Genomic DNA, 19,692 nt, shown 5'->3' with positions numbered 1-19,692 from the left:
TAAATAAAAATAACAAATCTAAAATGAAATCTTGACATCACATAACTTGGTTCATATTTCTTCATAACTTGCTGCTCTTTTTACAGAAGCACTACTAAGATCAAAGCTGTTTCACGTTTCTTCCAAGAGTGTTCAAAAGTAAGAAATATCAAACCTACTAGCTCTGTTCACTCAGTGGAGTAACTTCTCATCTATTATGTTTTGCCAGCTCAGGTTTGGCTCAGCTTTGGCCCTGTGTCTCTCAGGCTTCTCGAAGATGATCTGAGTTTCCCTTTTGTCTGCCTATTGCAGGAACACCTGTTTTCTACTCCCTGTACAGCCTGTTGACTCCAGAGTAGAGTCCACATTTGGTTTCTGCTCCTGGTCTATTTCCCTGTTTCCTTGTTGGTCTCCTCTGCTCCCATTCCTTCCCTTGCTCAATGCTATATGGATCCCTTTTATTATTAGGGCCCTTCCAGCTGGGCATTATACTACCCCTCCACTTTCCTCACTCTCCACGTCTGAGTCCTTGGGGCCTATCTGCCTTGTAATACCATCTCTGTTAAGAGCAAATGTCTCTACTTTCTGCCACAGTCATCCTATCTCAGTGTGTATTTTTTCTTTAGAAACACCTGTCCACTCATCTTGTTATAGTGTGTGGAAGTTCAGCTGACCAAGTAGAGGACCATATCATTCCCATTTGAGGGCCCAAATACTATTTTTGTCAGTTGAGTCACTTCACTTAAGTCACTTGGACAAACCACCAAACTGGTGTGTATTGGAGCCGGGGATTCAAACCTAGGAAGTCAAAATGCCCGTCTGTGCTCTTAAACACTAACCTTGACAAGAAGAGAGTAAATGAGAGGGGTGGAATATTGAGGAGTCCACTAACATATCTACTGATCCATTCATTAAAAGTCATCAGCAGGTCCTTTTCTTCTTGTTGTTAGTAGATGTAATACCTTGTGGATGTAGGTAAAACTTCCAAAAAGTAGGTGTGGTCTTTAACACACCTTTCTTATAGGAAGGAGAGTAAAATGCATTAAAAACAAGACAAAACAGAGTAGACCTTGGGGGAAAGGTCAGAGGAGATGTCAGCTTCTTTTGCTCTCCCTGGCCTCAAATCAAAGAGAAAACTAACAAAAAAGAGATAGGCAGTGCTGGAGATATCAATAAAATGTATCATTTCCCTCAATAATGAGGATCCTCTGACCTCCGTATCTATCTTTAACTTACACACCAGAGCACCAGTTGAGCCTTAGAGCTTTAACACATGTAGTATTCATGAACTTAGGGTTTTTTATAACAGTAGTGTAAGAATTATTTGTTTTCCAAATTGTGTCTTGCACACCCATCTTGTGATTGCTGACATATTTTCTGAGTACATTTATAAATGTGGAGGAAAAAGCTGCATTAAATTATCTCATAGGGTTTTTTTTTTAAATTAAATTCTGTTTTATTGAGATATATTCACATACCTATCTGTCATCCATGGTGTACAATCAACGGTTTCTCACAGGATTTTTAGCTGGACTTCTGGGGAAAAGGAACTGGTATGTAGATAACGATTATGCATTTGAGACATGACTGGAAGGGCAAAGAAAGAAAAGTGACAGGAACCACCATTGTGTGGCTTCAAAGGCTGATGGAACAGTGGAGATAATGTGGAGATACTGGGAAAAAGAGACTAATAAAACTTCTAGAAACAGTGAGAGACAGGTGCTAGAGGTTTGACAGGCTGTCCAGCTATATTTTGAAAATAGTGGTGGACTATTCAACATAGTCATTTCACATTAGTGTTGTAAGCAATTTGAAATCTTTCACAAAAAGTGCTTGCTACTAAAACTCTTGTTTTAGCAACCCTCCAAAGAGCCACTCTAAGGAAGGAATACCAAAGATCAGTCCTGGGTTCTAATTCTCTTCTCTCTAACATTTGGGCACTTCAGACATTATCCTTTTCCTTGAGCTCAACTGAAGCTTGTGTATAAATGAGACACAAATTTTACTTGTCTACCTCCCAAATTACCTTTCATTGAGTTTTATATGTTATATCCTGTCACTGTGGAAGAAATTTTGAGCTGAATATTCCATGCCATGACCATTTATCTCTCCCGAGTAGTGTTTACTATGGAGTGGTTTCTTGGGAAGTTTCAGGGGAATTTTTGTTTTTTTTTAAGTCAAAGTTTAATGCACATAAAGTTTAATCAGTCAGGTTAATGAAAATATAAAAAATTTTGAGTTAGTGTATGGCAGCAGAAATTTAACTTCTGTTGCAAATAATACAGTATTTGGCATTTCCATTATTGACAAGCTATGCTGCAGAAAGAGCAATTGCATTAAATCTTAGTTCATCAGGGTAACGTTCCATAAACTTCTTGCAACTTCTGTGGCATCGTCTAATAAAGTTTCATCACTAGTTTCCCCATGGTTAATTGGAAGTGGTTTCCGTCCATCTAATTCATAGAGATGCCCATCTACATGAATTAATGCAGTAAAATGAAGATCTACTTTTTCATCTATACTTGGCGCCTCAGTCTGACCTTCATGGGCACTGGACTCATGGGTAACTTGAATAGCATCATAGTTCTCCAGGTATCTGGCTCTTTCTTCAGGGCTCATTGATACAGATTCTTCCAGGAATTTTTTCAAGGTTGAACCCGATTCAAAGTGCATCTTGTCCTTATCGTTAGCAATAACATGGACCAGTCCAGTTGTTCCACAAGCATTGCTGATGGTTTGCTTCATGAAATACACTGATGAGGTAACATCCTGTCCCTGAGATTCAATTTTTATTCCTCTTCTGTTCTGAAGACTTTGTACTTTTCTGTAATGGGGAAGAGAAGTAACACTGCACACACTGGTTTTGGAACCATGCTAAAGAGTTCAGGATCCATTTCATATACATCAACAAATTGCCAGTTAGGATGTAGACCTAATTGTTTGAGAAAATGGTTAGTGACCTCGGGATTAGCGTCCAGCGGCAGCCAGCGCTGACCTTCCATGGCCGCTCAGTCCCGCCCCTCTCCAGTTCTCAGGGAAATTTTTAAAAATGTGTTACAGTTTTCTCCACATATCCAGTCTGTTGATAACTTATGACATTACCCTTCTCTCAAATAATCACTCTATCTCTCTTGCTTCTACTTTTATTAAAAACTGATTATTTCTTATCTGAGCTATTTTACCCTTCTTTTGTTGAGTTTCTTGGGGTGCGGGTCTCAAGTATCCCCTTACTGCAGAGACAATGTTGCTGCCGAAACTGCCCTCAAACTTGTGTCCTAGATTTTCTTCCCAGGCCTCTTGCAGTGCTTCTGACTGTCTAATAGACCAGGATCAAGGAATTCAGTTTCTCATGGCTCTCATCACATGACCCCATCTCACTCCTATGCATCCTCTCTGCTGCTCTCAAAAAGGTTAATTCTTGATCAACCTTTTCCCGAGGACCCATGTCTCCACACAGCTCTCTCCTTTTTCTCTCAAGGAACCTTTGAAAATCTGTCTCCTGCATCCACCCTTCCTTGACCAACTAGGGAGACCATCAAATCCATGAAGTGACTAATGAAGGATGGCACTCCCAGGCCTCCCCACCTGCAACACCAATTTGAACTTTCCTCATATGAAACATTTTTATCACCAGGTAAGCTTCTATGTGTGTGTGTGGTCATTTAGATGACTGTGCATTTCTGCAAACTCTCACTAGGCACACAGTATGTTTATAATAGACACTTAAGGATTCACTGATTGATAAATTCATAGAATGATGTGCTATGTTTTCCTAAGAGAACTTTTTCCAATCATCCTTCTTTGTGTGTTCATGATGATGGCCTGCGCCATGATGACTGGGGTTAAAATGACAAATATTGCTAGAGGATAGATGTCCACAAGATGCTTGCACTGAGAATCCCTTTGTAATCTGTGTATCTCAAAACCTCGGGGGTGTGGGGGGTGGTGGGGCGCTTCTGTTTCTTTGGGTTTTTAAAAATAATTTTTATCTTCCATCTTTCTTTTGTTTCTTTTCCTGAATTTTTTTAATTAAAAAAGTTGTAGGTTTACAGAAAAATCATGTAGCAAATACAGTGTTCCCATATACCCCACCCTGTCATTATTAACACTTTGCACTAGTATTATACCTTTGTTACAATTTATGAAAGAATATAATTGTACTACAAACTGTAGTCCATAGTTTACATTAGGGTGTATTTTTTCCCCCATACATCACCTTATTATTGACACCTTGCATTAGTGTGGTACATTTGTGATAATTCATGAAAGAATATTTTTATAATTGTATTACTAACTACAGTCCATCATTTATAGTAGAGTTCACTGTGTTGTACAGACCTATGTTTTATATTTTAAATTTTATTCTAGTAACATATCTATGACCTAAAATTTCCCCTTTTAACCCCATACACATATATAATTCAGTGCTGTTAATTATACTCACAATGTTTTGCTACTATCACCACTATCCATTCCCAAAACTTTGCAATCAACCAAAATGGAAATTCTGTACAATTAAAGCATTAACTTCCCATTCCCTATCCTCATCCCAAACCTTGGTAACCTATATTGTATATTCTAATTCTATTAGTTTGCTTATTCTGATTATTTCATGTCAGTGAGATCATACATTATTTGTCCTTTTGTGTCTGGCTTATTTCACTCCACGTAATGTCCTCAAGTTTCATCCATGTTTGTTACATGAATCAGAACCTCATTCCTTTTTTCGGCTGAATAATATTCCATTGTATATATATACCACATTTTGTTTATCCATTCATCAGTTGATGGGCATGTGGATTCCAATTTTGCCAATTGTGAATAATGCCACTATGAATATCAGTGGGAAAGTATCTCTTCAAGTCCTTACTTTCAATTCTTTGGGGTTATATACCTGGTAGAGCTTTCTGAGGAGCCTCCAAACTGTCTTCAACAGCAACTGCACCATAGTACATTCTCACCAGCAATGAATAGCTTTCCTCTTTCTCTACATCCTTTCCAGAACTTGTAGTTTTCTGTTTTTTTGATAATGGCCATGCTAGTAGGTGTGAAATGTTATCACATTGTGGTTTGATTTGCATTGTCCTAATAGCTAGTGAAGTTGAGCATCTTTTCATATGCTTTATAGTCATTTGTATTTCCTCTTTGGACAGGTGTCTAGCCATTTCTTTTACCCATTTTTTAATTGAGTTGTCTTTTTATTGTTGGGTTATAGGATTTCTTTATATATTCTGGATATTAAACCCTTATTAGAGATGTGGTTTCCAAATATTTTCTCCCATTGAGTAGGTTGTCTTTTCATTTTCATTGTAAAGTCCTGTGATGCGCAAAAGTTTTTGAGTTTGATGAGGTCGATTTACCTATTTTTTTCTTTTGTCATTTGTGCTTTGGGTGTTAAGTACAAGAAACATTTGTCTAATACAAGATCCTGAAGGTGCTTCCCTACGTTTTCTTCCAGGAGTTTTATATTTCTGGTTCTTACATTTAGTTGTTTGAACCATTTTGAGTTAATTTTTGTATGTGGTGTGAAATAGGGATTCTCCTTCATTATTTTGCATATGGATATCTAGTTATCCCAGCACCATTTGTTTAAGAGACTGTTCTTTCCCAATTGAGTGAAGTTGGCAGCCTTGTCAAAAATCTGTTGGCCATAGATGTGAAGGGTCTATTTCTGAACTCTTGATTTGATTCCTTTGGTCTATATTTCTGTCCTTGTGCCAGTACCAGACTGTTTCGATGATTGTAACTTTGTAATAAGCTTTAAAGTCAGGAAGTGTGTCCTCCAACTTTGTTCTTCTTTTATTTTTTTCAGATGTTTTTGGCTATTGCCCATTACCCCTCCAAACTAAGTTGACAATAGGCTTTCCTGTTTCTGCAAAGTAGACTGTTGGAATTTTTATTAGGATTGCGTTTGAATCTGTAAATCTATTTTGGGCATAATTTTGACTTCTTAACAATATTTGGTCTTCTAATCCATGATCATGGAATTTCCTTCCACTTATTTAGATCTTTGATTTCTCGTAGCAAAATTTTGTAGTTTTCTGTGTATAAGTCCTTTACATCCTTGGTCAAATTTATTCCTAGATATTTGATTCTTTTAGTTGCTATTATAAATAGGATTTTTTTCTTGATTTCCTTCTCCGATTGCTCATTACTGGTGTGTAAAAACACTTTTGTTTTTGCATGTTGACCTTGTACCCTACCTCTTTGCTGAATTCATTTATTAGCTCTAGTTGCTATGTTGTAGATTTTTCAGGACTTTCTCTATATAAGATCATGTCATCTGCAAGTAATGAAAGTTTTACTTCTTTCTTTCCAATTTGGATGCCTTTTCTTGCCTAACTGCCTAACTGGTTAGAACTTACAGGACAATGTTGAATAACAGTGGTGACAGTGGGCATCCTTGTCTTGTTCCAGTTCTTAGAGGGAAAGCTTTCAGTCTTTCAGCATTGAGTTTAATATTAGCTGTGGTTTTTTCACATACGCCCTTGATCATGTTGATATTTTTTTACTGGACATCTAGCATTTATAGAGAATTGGCTGATGAATCAATTTATAAGCTCTATGTATTTGTTTCCTATTGCTGCTGCTACAAGTTACCACAAACATTTCATCTTAAAACAACACAAATTTAGTATCTTACAGTTCTGGAGATCAGAAGTCCAAAGTGTGCCTCTACCTCACTGGACTAATATCAAGGTTTTTGCCGGGCTGCATTTCTTCTATAGAGGCTCTGGCGGAAAATCTGTCCTTGCCTTGTCCAGCGTCTAGCAACCACTTCATTCCTTGGCTCATGACGCTGCATCACTAACTTCTGCTTCTACTGTCAGCTCTCCCCTGACTCTGAGCTCCCTCCTCCTTGTAGTAAGGACCCTTATAATTACATTGGACCCACCCAGAAAATCCAGGATGTTCTCCCTGCATTAAGATCTTCAATAAATCCAATCTGAAAAGTTCCTTTTACCGTGTAAAGTAACATATTCAAAGGTTCTGCAGATCAGGACTTGGACATCTTGGGGCAGGCAGCATTATTCTTCCTACACACTCTACTTAAATGTGAATTTGAATCTGTGTATAAAACTTTTCACATACTGAATTGAAAACAAACACTTTAATATTCAAATGAAGAGTAGAAAGTTGTCTTTTAATATCACAGCAAACAGGTGATGAATGATTGATAGAGCGTTATGTTGTATAATTTTCATCACATATTCTTAATACACCCTAGTTACACATGAAATTGCTGTTTGTTGATTACTTTGCATCATAGTATGTAGCTTCAGAAATGGATAAGACATTTAAAAAAGTGTCATAGCCTGTTCAATACAAGGATGTGAAGGAATCTCCTAGAATTTTCACATGTAAGAGTATGTCAAATTTCTGAAAAATTCTACCTATTGGCACTTTTTTTTTACTGTGGCTCTGTTTCTGTCAGCAATTGAATTTGGACACAAAAACTTTCCCCTATAATAATATATGAGCTGACAACAACTACAGAAGGGACCCCACCTGTCCTTGGCAGGCATTGGGGCTTGCTTGAGTCCCTGACCCAAGCATTCTCTGAGTCTACCAGATTCTTCCCTGTTCCCTGCATGTCCTGCTTCTGCGATACCACTGAGGTTGCACTTTGTGGGCCAAACCATATGCTAGCTCAAAAATAGGGAAAATTGGGATGAAAAAATTCTGATTAACTTTGCAGATCGAATATGCAGTGGTTGTTTGTATGGATTGTGAGGACAACACATTCAAATACATTTTATATGGTGAAGCCTCATTTGTCTAAGATTACTTTTATCTTCATAGTGTGCAATATGTGAACTATTTTAATGTGTTTTTTGTTAGATTAATTTTAACTTTTGCAAACTATTTCTATTAATAAGCACCATTTTGAATGTTCTCTCCTAAAATTCTTGTTTTCATCAGGATCACTGTATTCTGGTGAGAAGAAAATTAAACATTAGAGGTTTGGCTCCCATAGTGTGTCAGAAAATTAAATTCTGTTTTAAAATAATTACTAATATTTGCAGATTAGGAATCATAAACTAATTGCAAGCTCTTTACATACTATTCATTTGAGCAATAGAAATGGTCTTCAGATTTCTCAATTCTTGTTTCCTAGTAAATTTAGAAGGGGAGACTGAAATAAAGAAAAAATTTTTTGTTTTTTTTTTAAGAGAACAAAAATTGTAAGTAAATTAGGGGATTTAGTTTTATTTCTTGTATTGAAATATTCATTAATTTTGACATTTGTAATGTGTTCTTAAATATTTTTCTAATCAGTTTTTCTCTTTTTCCACTTGGCAATTATTATTATTATTTTCTATTACTTGAGTAATTCAAGAGGCTAAAAATTAACCTGGCCTTTAATTTATGCGTTTACTTATTAAGGTGATATGGATTGAATTGTTTTATACCAAAAGATATTGAAATCCTACTCCCAGTATCTCAGGATGTGAACTTATTTGGAAATAAGGATATTACAGATAGAATTAAGCAAATTAAAATGAGGTTGTAGTGAAGTAGGGTGGGCCCTTAATGCAGTATGACGGTGTCCTTATAAGAAGAAACTTGAACACAGACAGACAGATAGACAGAGGGGAGAAGTCATGTGACAGCTGAGGCAGAGAACACCTGGATTGCCAGCAAGCCACTGTCAGAAGACAGGAGAGAGACAGAATAGTTGCTCCCTTACAGACTGAGGGAGACTGGCTCTGCTGACATCTTGATTTTAGGATGTCAAGACTCCAGAACTGTGAGGCAATAAATTTCTGTTGTTAAGCCCCCCAATTTGTGGTACTTTGTTATGGCAACCCGAGGAAACTAAGATATAGAGTAAAATCAATACTTTTACCCCAGAATTGAGTGTGTGCTTTGCATTCCAATGGTATGGAGCAAAATAACCTTGGAAGAACAAAGCTGTGCTGGCCAACTGCAGAGCCTGCAGGAGGGGAATGCTAGATGTCCCTTCACCTGGATATGGTCAGCTAAAACAGTTTGATATATATGTTTGAAAGCCAAGCCCTTCAGTCAGCCTCTTTCTCTCTCACTCTCTCCATCTCCCTCTCTGCCCCCCTCTCTCTTGTCTTTATACTACAGTTAATGATGTTTGGATACAGAAATAGTGACCCTACTTATTTCTAACACAGTTCTACCATAGTGATGCCTTGCAAGTGTGTAGAGCTTTTATTGTTTTCAAAGCACTTTTATAGCCATTCTCTTCTTTAATTCTCACAATAACCCTTGTGAGGTGGGCAGGAGGGGCATTCATATTTCCATATGGACACATGAAGAGACTTCTTCAAGCTCCATCATCTTTAAGGATGTCTGGGCAGTGTTGTCATCTGTCCACACCAAGCCTGTAACCATGCCAGGTGAATTTTGCTGTAAGGGCAAGCTGAGGAGAAACCAAAAGCAAGACCAAGTTTTGCCTGCCGCACCTTTGCTAGATCCCTCCTTCCTTTCTCTCCTGGGGTACTGTTCTCCTGCACCTTCAAATGTTCAGTCCCTTCAGCCTGTCTTGTTCCCCAGCTCCCCTCAAAATATGCTCTGAAGAGAGAATAGGATACCTGCCCACCATCCCCAAAACTCTCTGCCCCCTTTCCCTGTGCCCCCCCCCCATATTACTGTTGGACCTACTATATATTTCATGTATTTACTTAATGAATTTGTTGTCCGGCTCCCCTACTGGAATGCAAGCTCTTTGAAGTGGGGACTTTTGTCTGTTTTATGTGATCTCTCCAAATCCTAGAACAGTGCCTGGCTGACCAGCAAAGACACAAGCAAACGCCAGCTTGAGTCACTGTGTGTAGACCAGAACTCAGGGTAAGAACAGTCAGCAGATGCTCCAGTGGGGGAGTATTCTCCACTTCGTGGACAGGGTGAGAACAGATTTACAGGCAAAACAAATAAATACTGCTTGAATTTGAGTAACAAACAGTCTGGTCTTGGGCACCTGCCCTTTGTAGAAGTTTGTGGGAACCCCACGGTGCAGCATGTGGAGCAGTGAGAACGCTTCCTAAGCTGAGTTTGGGAGCAGGCCCTGCTGCTTGTGGGAGAAGAGTCCCTCAGTCCTGATAGGTCATTACTAGGAAACCCAGAAATAGTTGCTAGGGTAAATTCCTTTTGTCTATCCACAGTGGCCCAAGGGAAGCACCCTATTGAATGAATGAATGAATATTGAATGGATGGAATGAATTATTTGTATATTAAAGTAAATCAGTGTTATGGAATACTTTGTTTTTAATTGTACAGAGAAAGCTTCTATCAGACAAAAGTCAGCAAAAACAGGAGGGATATTGGGGTCTGGGAGGCCAGTTCAGTTGCCCAGTCACAGCTTTCTTAGTTGCTGTACCAGCCAGCAGTCTCACTTCCCTGCTTGAAGAACCACTCTGATTCTGGGGCTCCTCTTCCACCGCTTCCCTTTATAGATCCACAGCAAGGAGCTTTGACTCAGGAGACTGCTACTTACACTTACCAATTCAAGGCTTAAGAGTAAAAATACAAGATTACAAGATAAGCATACCAGTTCAAGCTGCTCTAACCATAAGAAGATATAAATACATATATATGACATTAGGAAATACTTTTGTCACCAATCATTCTTCCTCTGAGATTAGTTATTTGATCTCCTGATTAGCCTTGTTAATGCCTTAGGAAAAACCAGATAATTATAATGAGCTAAATTTAGAAAGAAGAGTCATTTTTTTGTGGATTAGAAATAGTGAAAGTTATTATCTCTCCATCAGTCTTTTCACCTCAGAAGCTGCAAGAAAACTATAAGAAATAATGAATAGAAAGAAATGTGTATCTAACTGAAAAGCTGGCTTTTATTTCAGCTCCCACGTATGTCTATCTTCTTAAATATATGCATGATTATGTTTCATATTAACTCCTAAATGCTCCTACTATGGTCTTAAAATTTTGTTAATAGTACTCCTGGGTTTAACGCAACCCATCAAATTAACACACACACATACACATGCAATATATGTATATATGTGTGTATGCATGTGTATGTATGTGTGTGTGTATATGAATTTGCATATATAAATGTGTGTGTATATGATATATTAGTGGTAAACTAGTTCATCTGTGGTATGGCCTGCTATTCTGGTTTGCTAGAACTGCTGTTATGCAAAGTATCAGAAATGGATTGACTTTTATAAGGGTGATTTATTAGGTTACAAATTTACAGTTCTGTGGCCATAAAATTGTCCAAACTAAGGCATCAACAAGAGGATACCTTCAGTAAGGAAAGGCCAAAAGCATCCGGAAAACCTCTGTCAGCTGGGAAGGCATGTGGCTGGCGTCTGCTGGTCCTTTGCTCCTGGGTTCTGGTTTCAAAATGGCTTTCTCCAAAACGTCTTTGGACTTGTCTTAGCTTCTTCAGCTCCTGTGCATCTAAGCATCTGGGGGTCCTCTTTTAGCTTGTCTGAAGTAGACTCTGGGCTTCATCTCTTATCTTAGCATGTCCAAACATCTCCAAGCATCTCCAAGCATCAGCAAGCATCTCTGTCAGGTCTTGAGTTTTCTTAAGTACTCCAGTGAACCAATAAAGACCCACCCTGAATGGGCAGGGTCCACACCTCCATGGAAATAATTCAGTCAAAGGCTCCACCCTAATCAACAGACTAATCAGTCTGCCTGCATGAGATTGCATTAAAGAATATGGCTTTTCTGGGGGACCTAATATATCCAACTGAGACACCCACTTCTGCTCACTGCTTGCCCGTTCCTTCTCTCAGTGTACTGTGGCCGCCAAGACAGGCTGTCAGAGATCCCATTCTGTAAGAGGACCTCTCACAGAGAGGCTCTTATCAACCAGTGACTGCTTATTTCAGTACATTCCTGAAATCTGAAAAACCTCAAAATGATAAAACAATTTAGTTTTAAAAGTGAAATTTCATGAAGCAATTAAGGTAAATGAGAATTTTTCTTTTGCCCAAGGCATTTTTATAGCTCACACCATTGTAAAGGAGCCTTCCTGGTTCTATTTACAAATGATATTATGATAATATTAAAGGCCTCTCACTCTCCTTTAACTCGTTCATCCGTCCACTCAAAACATACTCACGGAGTACAAATGTACAAAGCAAAGTGCTAGGAACTATAGGAGAGATTTCAGGCTCATAAGACACACACCCCAAGTTGAACAGTATGAATTTGCCACACCAATACTTTAGACAGTCTAGAGGTGCCTTAAGGATTCCAGGACAAAGGATGCTCTGGCCCAGCAGATCAGGGGGACATTCAGGAAGGAGGTGGCATCTGAACTACCAGTGAGGTTGTTAAATGTGAGTAGAAGTTCAGTAAGTGGAGGAGAAGGCATAGGAATTCCAGGCAAAGGGAAAAGCAGGATTAAAATGCATATAGATAGAAGAGCGAATAGAGGTTTGAGAGTGTGGTGGGAAACAAAGCTTTGTTGTGGACAGATTGTGGATAATCCTAAATCCAGAATGCGAGCTGAGGGAGTTTGGATTTCTTTATTGATACTAAGGAAAGCCACTAGAGATGCTTCTAGGAGAGTGACATGATTATAGGTCTCCTTCAGTTGGGCAAATCTTAAAAAGATTGGAGTGAGGCTTTAGTGAAGTGATGTGGGCTGGATTTCAGGGTCGGTTTAAAAGCAGACAATGCTGAAGCAGTTGTGAGGGAGGACTGAGCACCTAATAGAAAGGAAGAAGTCAGAGGGAACCAAGGTGTTGATCCAGATGTCTTTTGGGATAATTGGCCTTTATTGGAATCGGTATAATCAGGAAAAGGGCGATGACAAGCTCAGTTTCTTATAGGTAATAATAGATAGTCCTTGGAGAAATAGCCAGCAGACAGCAGGAAATACAGTAGTGAAATTTGGGAGAGCAGTCTGGACTGAAGGTATTGGGAGTCACTCATACAAAGACGAGAAGACAGTGGATGAAATCCTTAAAAGAATGACAAAAAAAAAAAAAATGAAAAAGAACTGAGGACAGAATATTACTCATTTAGGGCCAGATTTTAATGACCAGCTCTGGCTGGCTTTTATTGTTCTCCAGGTTTTTGATGACTATCCACATCTGTGGTTCTCAGCTGAGTGTGACTGTGACCCTTGGGGACATCTGGCAATGTCTGGAGGCATTTTGTTACTGGGGGAGGGAGGTGGCATCCAGTGGGCAAAGGCCAGGATCCTACTCGACATCCTACAATGAACAGGAAAGCCCTCATAGCAAAGAAGTATCTGGTCCAGAATGTCACTAGTGCCAAGGTAGAGAAACTCTGCCCTGTGATTGCCAAAAGAAAATCCCCTCAACATCTTGTTCAGACAAACAAACATCATCTCCCAAATACTCTCATCTCCTTTACGAACTGATAAAATTATCCTTTCAGAAGCAAATCAGTGCTGAGGCAAAGATCTCAAACTCTTTCCTCACATTTCCCTATAAAAGAAAATCCAAATCCTCAACATCAAAATGCCTTTGGGACCAAATTATTTTCTCAAAAGCCAGCAAACACTCTTCCTCCTTTCCAAGTAATTCTGACTTAACCCATGTACAGTAAAACCATGGAAAGGAAAACCAGAAACGAGTTCACACTTGGTCATGTTTGTTCAGGGTGTTCACAGATACGCGTGATAAACTTAAAAACTTGTTCTTGTGCATGAGCCGCCCCAGCCTGCCCTGGAGCCCTCCTGCCTGCTTGCCAAGGCAGCTTCTGCCCACACGTCATGTTTCCTTGGCCAGGTTCTTCATGTTACTGTGCCTGGAAATGAGCTTTTGTTTTTTTAACCTTCCTTAATAGATGCCTACTTGCACTGTAACAAAATTAGAACGAAAAGTATATGTGAAAGAGTCAAAATATTCACAAACTCTTTTACAAGCCACTTAACTTCTCTGTGTGAAAGCAGCTCAGCGTAGTGCTAATGGCAAGAAACTCCTTGCCAGGCAGTTGGTCCAGGTCCCAACCCCAGCCACACTTGTTTTCAGTGTGAATTACCTAGCATCTGTTTGCCTTGTTTTCTGCATCTGTAAAGTGGGGGCAATACTCTGCCCATCTCAGAGGGCTATTGTGAGGCCAGAGTGAGTGAAGTGCCTGGCCTGCCAGAAATCACATGGTAATTGTTGTCTTTGAGAGTTATCATAATGATTATGACTAATAAACTGTTTGTAAGAATTAAATAAGAACAACTTCTGGAACATAGTGTGCACTCAATAAAAAGTATCATCTAGGCTCCTTTTTTAGGAATTTAAAGACCTTGAAATTGCATGATTCTAGCATGTGATTGTCAGTAAATTATCAGCTATAACTCTTAAGAGAATATATTCCTCATGCCCTAATTTATAAATGATCAGCCACACAACAAAAGGTCTGAAACAATCATCATAACACTATTGAGCATTGTTTACATTTCACTAAACCAAACTCTCCATGTTTTATCATATTTCATGCATCAAACTAGAGTGTATCACCAGCAGGGTTACAGTGATTTCTTCCCCTATGAAAAACATAAAAAGTGATCACTAAATATTGCTTCACATGCTAAAAGCACCATGCATACTCGGATGTCATTTTGTAAATATGTGTAAGCATCATTACAGAGACCACCCACATACTGAAAATATTGATAAAATAGTCATATTCAGCACACTTTGTAGATGGTGAGGTTACAAGAGATTTTGTTTGCTTTTTAACTTGATTGGTTTCTAAATTGTCTGCATTGGAATTAAAATTTTTAATTAGAAATTAGAAAATAATACATTTGAACAGACTGCAAATTGTAATTTTTTAGGATTTCTTTTAGAAATACCTAAATATCCATCCATAGTAAAGTAGAAAATAAGTTGTGGCATATTTCTGTATTGGATGAACTATACAGCAATTAAAAGAAATGACCTAGATCTATACCTATATCTATATATCCCATAAATAGATCTCAAAAGCATAAAATTGAATCATTACAAACTAATTTGTAAAATTGTGCTACATGTGTAAATTTAATAAGAAACATTAACAGTACTATATATGGATTCTTGCTTATATATGTAGTAAAGTATGAAACTATAGGCTGGAAAACATGCACCCCTTGTGGCAGTAGTTATATTTGGTGAGGGAGGTAGGTTAATAGGCTGGGGAAGAACGAGGAACCTCAACTTTATCAAAAGTTTTCTACTCTTATAAAACCAAATGAATCTGTAAAAAGCAAAATGACAAATGAACATTTGTTAGTTTGGTGGGGGGTGGATGCATGGATAATTGTTATATTATTCTTTGTAATTTTCTTTATTTTTAAGCCTTGAAAACAAAAGAAAAGAGTATTTCATTAAATGGGGCTTGAGTTAGAAAAAAGGAATTGACTTGACTGCAAAATAACTGACCTTAAATTAGGATAATTTACCAAGACCCGTACTGCTCAAAAGAAGTAACTCTTGTTCCCTTTCCTTGTAAGAAGTTCATATTGAATATTATGGATGCTCATTTGACTCTGAAGTATGCACCTCAGTAAGACAAATAAAGAGAATACACTTGAAAGATGCTTGGATAATCTAGGTTTTAACTTTTATAATTTATGAAACCAGATTGTAGGTAATCTGATAACTATCAAAGGTTGTACACAAAATAGTCCCCTTGGTAAGAAGACCAAAACACAGTTAAATTCTACCTGACTTAAATGAGGAAATTTTGGAATCCCCTGCTAGCCTTGCTTCTTCTACGTGGAAATGGGATTTTTATACTGCTTGAAAAGCCAAAAAGTCTTACAGTCTTTTTTTAACATGCATATGTAGCCTCTATTAAAATACATCCCAACTAATATTCTAGCATCATTATTTTTGTTGTATGGTTCTCAAATGAAAGGTGAAAAAATAGCTGGGAAATGATATTTGATTGATATTGATATTTTCTTTTGATTCCAAGTCCCTTTTGCTTTATTTCATTTTCCAACTGCCTTCAAAAAGCTGCTAAATAAAGTTTTCTTGCTCTAACTCTGGCCATAAGTTATACAAATGTTTATAAATTCACGATCATAATTTAGTCAACCCCCATTTCAAATATGTGATACCCTCAAACTGAGGAATGTGTTCAAAGGGTGATTTTTTTTTTACTTTTCTTTACAACCAGGGTACAACATAAATTTTCTTCAGACATTGTAAGCATAGATTTAGATCAAGGATGTTGAATGCACATAATGGTTTCCTTCTCCTACCCCTGTCCTTAACCATAGAGGCCATTGCTTATACATTAAAATGCTTCCTCTTGCAAAGCCTAGAAACAGCCTTAGAATCCTCTCGACAAGAAACTTCAGTGTGATGCTATCAATTCATCAGAATTAATACCTGAGGTGAAACTCATTTACTCTTGTTGCAGATGTATTCCAGAATGTATGGAATCCCTTTTCTGCTTTAAAATCCAGCTAATTAAACATTGCAGTAATCATATTGGTTGAGACCACTTTTTCCTCTTTCACTTTGTAGGAGTAGATTACCATCAGCTGTGTAGGAAGCAATATTTTCTCTTCTTAGATTACAAAATAAGAAATAAATACATTTTTCCATCAATAAAATTTCACTCATTTTTATCAGAATGAACAGAGTAATTTTATCAACAATGTATGGTGATAGTAACAATTTCTAATAATATATTGTGTGAATTATTATTATGTTTCAGACATACTAAGTGTCAAATATGCCTCATTTTATCTTTGCAACAATTCTACCAAGTAGGTTTTATTATTATACAGATGGGAACACTGAGGTTTAGAGAGATTAAGTAATTTGACCATAATCACAGAAAGTGGCAGAGTCCGACTTCAAATCCATGTATCATACCTTTAACCATTAAATGACACTCAGCATTTTAAGAACAGGAATATTTATTAGATGGCAATAGGAATGTAGAAAACGGGGTTCTGAGAATAACTGGTGATTATGTGACCCTCAGGTAAATATCTGAAATTTGAATTATATTTAGTAGAGCAAAACTAGAGTAGAATTTTGCAAATTTGATAGTATATGTATCGATTCATTTTTGTACAAGCATGATGATTTATTTTAGTATAGTAGTCTCCAGCTACCTACAATGTCTGAACTACTACTATCCATACCAGATAATTTATTGTTTTTGAGAAGAGGGCATTTCTTTTTATCTTTATATTTCCATTCCCCCTTCCCACTCTTTGTCTTTGGATAATGCATTACAGTTTGTAGGTGCTGATAGCTTCTTACAAAGATTGATGTGAGATAAAATTGTCAACTTAATAAAATTATGTTATTATTTATAAATTTGTTCATACATTCAATAAATTTTTGAGAAGGTACAATAATAAAAATATATATAACTACTATTTATTGAGCATTTATTATGTGCCAGATTCTAATATAAGCACTTTACTTGCTTTATCTTATGTGAAATGCACAATTCTATGAGGTATCTGTAATTTTCATTCTCATTTAAACTATGAAGAAACTGTGGATTGGAGAGTTCAACTTACTTCAGATCTAAACTCAGATTAATCCTGAGCTCTTAATCACTTAGTTCCCTACCTCTTTACTGTGCTGTGTGGAATGTCAGAGAAACAGGAGAAAACTTATGAATACTGTAAAACTTTCAACCTCACTGGAGAAAACAGACTTGGGAATGGTTACGTTAAAAAGATGAGTTTCTATCTATTGAACCACACACAATTAAAAAAAAAATACCCAAATACAAAAGGCAGAAATGAAGTGCTTGATTCATTGTTTGTAATACTGTGTTTCCTTTGTTACACAATTTTCTTTTGCCAATGTAAAAAAAAAATCATATTATCAGTCCTTGAAAAGTAGATTTGAGTAGTCATCACGTATATGAATTGCCACCCTTAATATTTTGAGAATACCCTACAGATTGAATTAATGTAGCTAAATAAAAACCTGATGATATTTGTCACAGCAGATTTCTATACATCATAGACATCTTCAGACACCACTCTGTATCATCTACTCTCAGAATAGGGTAATATAATCTAATATCTCAGTAACTCTTTCCTTGGCAACCACTATTGATTGAATAATTCCTTTGCTACTTATGCAGCCTTCTAGAAAGGGTGCATCAAAGTAATTTATAAAATAGATCTCTGTGTTCTCTGAAGGAAAAAACAAAATAGTACTCTGTAAAAGGCGATCAGTACATGAGACTCAAATTATGTTACCAACTGAATACTTGTAGGGATGCATTTGCTGGGCACTGGCTGAGTCAAGAAAGTGCAGCTTTGGGGAGCCATGAAAGTAGCTCTTGGTGCTCTTCCAGGATGCTCCCTCCTTCCCTCCCCAGAGCAGTATGGAGTTGGCCAGCACTTCTCCATTGGTCCCTGGCCTTCTTCCAACTGGGAAAGACTGACTGCAGAAACTCCATTCTAGTGTGCCCTATCCCTCCCCCCAGAATTTGCCTCCAGACAAAAGCCACTGGAGACAATGAAGTCTACTGCCTGGGGCAAAGGCTTACCTGCTTTAAGTCCTGCAGTGCTACACCCTGGAGAGGGAGAAGTTCTGTTTCCTGGCAAGTAGAGGGGGCGTTCAAACTCCTGTAAACAGGGGAATTCCTAAGGCCACTAGCAAATACAAGCCCAGGACAAGTGACAGCCATCTTGAAAAAAAGAACGACATTGGAGGAATCACACTCCCAGACCTTAAACCTTATTAGAAAGCCTCAGTACTCAAAACAGCATGGTACTGGCAAAAGGACCGACATATAGAACAACAGATTCTAATTGAGAGCTCAGAAATCAACCTTCACATTTATAGCCAACTGATTTGTGACATCGGTGCTAAGACCACTCCAATTTGGAAAGAATAGTATCTTCAACAAAAGGTACTGTGAAAATTGGATCTCCATTTGCAAAAGAATGCAGGTGGATCCCTACCTCCCATCATATAAAAACTTAACTCAAAATGGATCAAAGACCTAAATATAAGAGCCAGAATTATGAAATTCCTAGAAGAAAACATAGGGAAGTCTCTTCAGGACCTTGTGTTAAGCAATGGTTTCTTACATTTTACTCCCAAAGCACAAGCCACAAAAGAAAACCAGATAAATGGGACCTCATCAAAATTAAAAACTTGGGTTCCTCAAAGGACTTTATCCTTAAAGTAATGCCAACCCTATACATGGGAGAAAATTTTTGGAGACCTCCTATCCAATAAAAGTTTATTTGGGATGATGGAAAGTTTTGGTATTAGGTGGTTGTGATAGTAACACAACATTGTGAACGTAATTAATAGCAAGGAATTATATATTTGAATGTAGTTAAAAGGGGAAATTTTAGGTTGTATATATGTTACTAGAATTAAAAATTTTTAAAAATCTGTGAAACTGTACAACACAGTGAACCCTAAGTTAAACCTTGGTCTGTAGTTAATGGTACAATTATGAAAATGCGTGCTTTAATCAATTATAACAAAGGTACCATACCAATGCAAGTTGTTAAAAATTGGGTGATATATGGGAACCCTGTATTTTACGCATGATTGTCTGTAAACCATCAACTTACCTAATAAAGTCATTACCAAAAAAAATCATATATGCATCAAAATGTTCTTCCTCTCATTTAGATATAAAATGCTAATTGAATACTAAGTACAGATATTTCTTAAAAGATCTGGAATTCATATGTCCACTTTAATCAATAACATTAATTCTATATATTATTATAATCATTATGAAACATTTAAGGGCTGTTGATATTCAAATCAAATATAGCATAAAACAGAT

The 19,692-nt window shown here is 37.3% G+C and overlaps 1 protein-coding gene and 1 pseudogene across 2 annotated transcripts in view; one reads left to right on the top strand and one right to left on the bottom strand.

The window, feature by feature from the left end:
- The window catches only part of KCNQ5 (potassium voltage-gated channel subfamily Q member 5), a 596,680-nt gene that overhangs the window by 201,030 nt on the left and 375,958 nt on the right, over positions 1–19,692 (top strand). The window lies entirely within an intron of this gene.
- On the bottom strand, positions 2,291–2,981 carry LOC119540138 (annotated as a pseudogene).

This window comes from Choloepus didactylus, chromosome 7 (assembly GCF_015220235.1).
Source record: "Choloepus didactylus isolate mChoDid1 chromosome 7, mChoDid1.pri, whole genome shotgun sequence".
Classification (NCBI taxonomy): Eukaryota; Metazoa; Chordata; class Mammalia; order Pilosa; family Megalonychidae; genus Choloepus; species Choloepus didactylus.
This window is presented reverse-complemented; position numbering and strand designations above follow the sequence as displayed.